The sequence below is a fragment of the Sipha flava genome, unplaced genomic scaffold (assembly GCF_003268045.1).
Source record: "Sipha flava isolate LNK unplaced genomic scaffold, YSA_version1 131_pilon_pilon, whole genome shotgun sequence".
Taxonomy (NCBI): Eukaryota; Metazoa; Arthropoda; class Insecta; order Hemiptera; family Aphididae; genus Sipha; species Sipha flava.
Genome location: NW_020271757.1, coordinates 828,472 through 836,055, shown reverse-complemented (window position 1 = coordinate 836,055; position 7,584 = coordinate 828,472). Strand labels below are relative to the sequence as shown.

The window sequence follows — 7,584 nt, the reverse complement described above, 5'->3', positions numbered from 1 at the left end:
TTTTTTTTTTTGTCGAAAAAACAGTCGATATCGAATCCCTTTGGTGTATAAGGAATTACATATACGAGTAAATTTTTGGGTTTAAATTTTTTTTTTTTTTTTATATAAATCGGCGTTTAAATATTCTAAATATTGGTTGAGTGTACGGATTTAACAAATATTCCTCTCGTTTTACACATTTTTGGAAATTAAATTTTACTTAATTACATAATATCATTAGGGTCAACATTTTTTCTTCATTGAACTATTGTGGGTGTTTTTTCATATAGTGTTTTGAATTTTGACTTACGAAAAATAACCAGATTAAGCTTTTATAAATATGTTATTGAAATCTGAACACAGAATAAGTAAATAAATTGCAATGGTATTAAGACAGTAATTAATCTGAAGTCTGAAAAACATCTGAATCCTTAAACAATAAGAATCTGAAAATATAGCAGATTTATCGAGGATTTCGAGTATTCATCATAATTCGACTAAGTAAACCAACTGATCACTGAGTTATTACATGATAAGTCATTTGTCTTTCATTTTTAAGATTAGTAATATATAGTATTGAGATTTATATCGGACAAAGTATTTAAAAAAGAAACTTAAAACTAGTAGGTACATAGTGTAATATATACATAAAAAATAATAATATGTGCGTACGGTATAAAAATGAATTTGTTTATGTCCACTCGATGTGCTAATGAAATAAGAAACCGTTACGACAACGGTCGGTTTTTTTTTCGGGGTACCGATATATACGTAGTAGCAGCAAATAACGAATAATAGTATATACAATATAATATTATATATACATATAAATATATTATTACATTATGATAAACAAGATTATCCTATAAAAAGTGTCAATAACAAAAGCAGGACTGCGAACATACATCCGGCAATTCCAGTTTTATATTGTTCTTGAGAATGAAATAAAAAATACTTTTTTCAAACATATATGGAAATCGTACACGAAATAAAACGAATATAATGTTACAATTACCATTAGAATAATGGGGGAGACAATAAAAATATAAAACGAGTATGAAAGATGAAACACGATTCAACGGCAGAAACGCTTCATGAATAATATTATTATTTTATTATGACGAAACAACAATAATATTGTGCACGAAATGGAACGTCTTCGTCAACCTGAACTGAACAGATATTATCAAGAACTAAAATATATATTTTAAACACACACACACACACACCGTATATATATATATATATATATATATATATATATATATATTAACAGACACGATGTATTATACCTGTGTATACTATCCGTTACTCCAAGGTCTCTCTTTTTTTTGTGTATTTTTCTTCTTCTTTTAGAGTAAAGTTAAAACTTTTTTGAATTTACGATAACTCCATGTACGTGCATTTAATATTAGTGTAGTTGCATAGCCATCTGCGTGTATAATGCGCAAGCGAAAGGACGTGAATGACGTCCGGAAATAACGTGTTGATCGCGTAAATGACGACAACGGCGTTCTTACACGTATATAATATATTTTAATACATACAGGGTGATTCATTTAACGTAATGACCTGACTACGTGTGGGAAAATAATATGTGAAAATTGTGCAGTAGATACTTTTATTGGATATTACTGTAATATAAGCAGATAAAATAATGTATTACGAAAATAGATTAAATGTATATTATGTAAGACAATTCAAATAATAATGAAACAAAAGTTAACTCAAATGTACCTCGATACAGGCTGCATGTTTAAAAAGTTAAGCCGAACAGGTACAGTGGCGTAGCTAGGGTATGGCAAACTGTGCATACGTCAGGGGCGCGAAATCGCAAAGGGGTACAAATATTGTGCAAATTCGTATTTTTATCCTATAATCAAATCGAAATTTTTTCATTATACTTTTTGAAATACGTAGATGTTGTCTATTTGTACATACTACGTGTGAATTTAATGATAAAATTATGGAAAGAGCACAAGGGCATTTAAATAAAAATTTCATAGGAAGAAATTATCGATGAATTTGCCAGTTGTAAAGCGAGAAACAACAAATTTTCAAAGTTTAAATTTAACACTGTAATAATAACTTACAAGTATAAATTGTATACTTAAAAATATTAGTAAAATTAAAGGTTAAAAAAATATCTTAATATCAAATTGTATTTGGTTAAAAAGCGTTTTTTCTAAGTTTGCCAGGGACGCTAGCGAGTCTTCCTACGCGAATGGATACTTCTTTTTTTTTCCGTAAGTACTCCGCACTCTTATATTTCATGCACACTGTTATTACACTAATAATTCAAGTCCAAGAATTTAATAATTCAATTATATTAAAAATAACAATTAAATATTCAAAGGTTTCAATATTTTAAGTCATAGTTATATATAACTTATGATGGTTTATTGTTTATTAAATGAGGTATAATCCTTAAAACAGGTATATGACGAAATCCCGTTTGATGGGTAAAATTTAAATTTTTTCAACAATATTATTTAATTCAATTGGTGGAATTTTTCGACTACATAAATATCATAAACTATAATATTCTTTATGGTTTTCGTGCATTATGCATATATATTATATATTATAAATAATTTAGAGTATATATTTAAATTCCAAACGATACCCATAATACACCACGTATATGTAATATAGTATATTATTTTCGTAATAATGATTGGAGTGGAATTGTATGACAATAAAATCAACAAAATAGATAAACGTGAAACGTTTTTCAGTAGATTTATCTCTGCTTGATTTTTATTGGTCTTGATTGCATACATAAATTCTCTATTCCATTGGTTTATAAATTCGTTGAATATACCACGTATCGATGACGTATTTACGTTTCATTATTTTTTTCTTATTTTATTGACACTCTGACAATGCAATATGACTCTTCTATAATACATAGACACTACCTATGTGTACCTGAATCACTATTTACTCCCCGATAACACGGCAGGACACCACAAATATTGGAACTGACACATAATGGTACAATCACACATGTATAAGTTGCCATCAGATACAGTTTAATACGGTTGGCCCGGGATTTTTGTTTAGGAGGGCCATGCTCATATCTTTTACTATAGGTATAGGTGTATTATGTATATTTATTTAGTTCATAAAAAAATTGTCACTGCTAATATCAATATTTAAATGGAGGTCTAAACGTTATGTCCTGAAAACAACTGTTTGCATTCTCGCTATATATACACACGACAGATAAAATCCTATATTTATTTACGACGTATACCCTTTTGTTCCAACGCTACAATATAGTATGTAACAACATCAATCAAATACTAAAATGAAATATTTCGGGAGGAAATACGTGTCGTCTCTTTCTTGTCGATATCATCATGTCTAGTATGATAATGGTATTAACATTGGTTTAACAATATTCAAACATTATGGCAGAGATAAGAAAAATTACAAAAATAATACATAAAATAATTAATATTTTAATTCTTAATATTATTTTTACACAAACCAAGATCCTTAAAATTGAATAAGATTACCAAAATTCGTAGACAATATGCGGTTTGCAGGATGCAAGTAAATTATAATTTATGTTAAAACTGGCTCATTAATAATGAGCACCTGCTAATTATCGTTTTCGTGTTTTTATGTAAAATAATAATTCTAATTTTTACGGGGCCACGCGTACATGCATAACACATAAGTGTGTTGCGTATGATATACACGCATATACGTGTACCTGTAAAACTGCCAGGTCACATGTATTTTCGCCCTAGATCGGAATTAGAGTGAGCGACTGTGGCTTTGCACTGCAACACGATGTGCAATACGAATATATTCACAATGACGTTGCAGCTGTACCAGCAACGTGCTTTGGACTTTATCGAAATAATAAAATATACGATGTATTGTACGAAAACCCCATAAACAGGGGAAAAAAGTTCTTACATCGGAGAGGGTATAAAATATTATGACTATACATACACGTTATCCCCTATAAATACACTCATTGCTGCAGCTGTGCCGTATACAATGTACTGTGTGCATCAAATGTCAATACGCGCACATTCATTAATTTACAGTCCTATGGCGATAATATTGTACACAATGTTCATGTTATAGGTGCAAATAGACTAAATTATGTTTGGGGGACTGAAAGACTTCTATAGAACACTGACAAAAAATAAGATGTACAGGCTTTGTTACCTACAACCCCCTTTTATGTTCATCGATATCTAAATAAAGTAATTTTATATGATAAAATATTATTTTATTTTCATTAAACGCAGAAATTCTCAAATTAATTTATAATTTTTTTTTTTTCAGTATCTGTTGTAGAAACTTTTATATATCTTTAGTAATGTTTTATAGAGATAATGATCAAGACAGTAAGTATATTTTTTTCTATTAATATTTTTATTAATATTTACAACAATGGCTATTAATTAATAAGTAAACATTTAACGAGCATCACGCAATTATCGCTTACCACTTATCTCTTATCAGAATAATTGACCAGAGGCATGAAAACCACCTGTTAAATGTATGATTGACCACTATTATTATACATAATCAATACTACTACTAGAGCTGGACCAACGAAATAAGTTAGTCATTCAGGATCCTGCTGATTCTGGAGTCTTTAATATTATACTAATATTATACAATAAATAATGATTATTATAAATTAAGTTCTTCTTACAAATATACAATAATTAATAATTTTGTTATATTACACTGAATTATAAGCATGTGCGGTGTGCATTTCATTGTATTAATGGTATAAAATATTTAACTTGTGATTATATTATCACCGTATATTTACGCTCGGAATCGTTTTTTAAAAGTAATAATTCCCTATCGTTATCAAATGTACACTTATTATAAAGTTTAATATCTAATACTTGCTATCCAAAATAACTAACAACCGGAAGAAATACTTCAATTGATATAGATTCTGCTTTTATTGCAAAAAAATGTAATATATATTTATAAATATATTTTTCATTTATAATGCACATTTTTAAATCGTAAAAAACCATTTCGAACGCACGGGTATACCGTATACCTATATAATATATACGGCGGAACAGTTGGATTTCGGTGGAGGCCGAGTTTTCCCCATATGTCACCCTATTCGATGAAATTCGAAACGACAGATTCGAAGTTTTCAATTGGATTTCAAAACCAAGAGGGGTTTGATATCTGTTACGATGCATATTATCCAACATATGCGTCCTACATCGTCCATCGTCATCGGTCCCGCGGCCGCCGAGCGGTGTCTCGCGCGCCCCGCGGCGCAGACGATCGGATCCGGAAACCGTCTGAAATGGAAATCGGTTTTAGTGCTGTCACGAATCACATTGCCAGAGATACCGTACGTACCACAGGGACAAGTAATCGGAAACCGTGTTGCGCGGAACGGAACATTTTTATTTTTTGTAACAATACGCGGGACGAGCACAAACCCGAAAGTACGAACGTCCACGCGAACATCTCGGGTGCACAAAGCGAATGCGTGTTTGTACTAGTAAAGTCGATTGCAACCGCTAAACGTAAACGCCGCGCAACGGATTACGCCTAGCACAGTCAGGGTGCTTCGGCAAAGGTGTTGAAAACGGATACGAAACCGAAGGACGTGATGGAACTCGAAGGTTTGTTCGCGGGAAAGTCTGTACGAAACCGCGTCGACAAGTCTCGCCAGGGAAAGTCCAGATGCTGTTTCAGGTCTTCCGCCAGGCCGCCGAAGTCACCGTTTACGTGTGCGGTACAATATTTTTATAGCATATTTATATTGTATGTACTACACGTTCTAGGTACGTAATTTGTCGGTGGGCCGGCCAGAAGCGTGTTATGTTGGGGGAGGGGAGGAGCACGCGCGTGAGCCGCGCGTTGAGTGCGGGGCCGGGGAGGGGGGAAGAAGAAGACACGTGAAGCGCGACTGCAGGAAAGCAAGAGAACCGTGAAGACCCACGAACCCGTGGTTCCCCTTGTGCGCGCGTATACACGTATGCATGAACCAGACCAGAACATATCGGCGGCGCAATTAGCGTCATTGCATCGGCGGCGGCAGTTACGGCGTGCACGCGGACGGACGGACCTCTGCTGAAGCCACCGGGTTTCTCTCTCTCTCTCTCTCTCTCTCGTTCTCAGCATAATACCGATACCACCTCCCGGTGAGCTGGCGCGCGCCGACGCGAGCGCGTGTACCTGGTATACGGTTATACGTGTTCCTCGTGCAGCTTTTCCGTTTCACTCGGTCGCGCAGCGTGTTTGTCCATTGGAAACTTATAACATCCTCCCATGTACGTGTAGGCTACACATAACGTCTTACGCACGAATATATACGTATACGTGTATTTGTGTGTGTGTGTGTGTGTGTGTGTGTGTGTGTATCGTTTATAAGAGCCATACCTTAAGGAAAAAAATAAGCCCCTTCCCTTCCCCGCACACGCGTGCCTGGTTACCGGTCTTCGTCGTCCCTATTTCACTGCCGCTCGCGCACACGTATACACAACGTAATGCGATCGCGCACTCGTCTGCGTATCGCATATAATATGTAGAAATAATAATAATAATAATAATAATAATAAATGAAATACTCGTTTTCTATTATACTATTATTAGGTATAATATGTACCATTTAATTAATAGTTCAAGAACATAACCATCGTTACGCGTTCGTTTCATATATTTATTATTATTTTACAACAGGTGCATTGCGCGGGATTACGCATTAGCATGTATATTACCGGAGATACCATTTTATACGTAAAAATCATATTTATATTATAATGTAACGTGCTCCGCAAGTTTATACTAAGAATTATAGAACTCTGCGGTGATGATATACCGGAAAATATTAAAACGACTTTTAAAATAAAATGTACACGCTGTGAATCAAATTAAAGTGTATTAAATAGTGCATTTAATTAATTAATTCATCAATATTATTATTAAAGAGATACTTTTGATCAATAGCGTTCATAATCGGGTAGGCGTTTGTGTTATTTTTCGCGGTATACCCACGGGCACGCATTTTTTCACGTTTATCTACGTGAACTTCTTGTAGTAACCCGTAAACACGCAGAAAATGGTGGATAAAAACGTGCATTTATTTAATAAATTTCAGTGTATACTTATAGCTTTTAAAATCGATGTGTAAATATTCATTGTTAATCACACAGTATAATATATTTAGTGTCTTTATGTAATATAAATGAAAATATATGAGATTGATGAAAAAATTAAACTACGAATGTTTAACTCGAATGATTACAACGTTATATTATTTATTATAATTATTACTTCTTTTAATTGTATAGTCCATTTATATACAGGCATTTTCTACCAAATGTGAGTTATTAATTTTTCTATAACTTTGTGTTCCTTCACGACAACGATCAATTCATATTGGTTGTAATATATCAATTAAAAGTATAAATTATAAGGCAATACACTTTTAATATGTATTATATACTTTATGCATAGATACTCCATCAGGTAATAACTAACGGTTCAGTGAAGTTGTACAACCCGCGCGCTCAGATTCAACGATAAATACTCATAAGAAGGTATTATAATAAATCCTTCTGGTAGAAAATCACTTGTTACGTAATG

At 33.0% G+C, this 7,584-nt stretch overlaps 1 protein-coding gene across 2 annotated transcripts in view; it reads right to left on the bottom strand.

Moving 5' to 3' along the window:
• Positions 1-1,456, bottom strand: part of LOC112694643 — a 4,731-nt gene extending 3,275 nt beyond the window's left edge. For both annotated transcript variants that reach the window (XM_025570179.1, XM_025570180.1), the window contains exon 1: positions 1,272-1,456. The gene's annotated coding sequence lies outside the window, so the exon portion shown is untranslated. The remainder of the gene's footprint in view (positions 1-1,271) is intronic.
• Between the last annotated feature and the right edge of the window lie 6,128 nt (positions 1,457-7,584).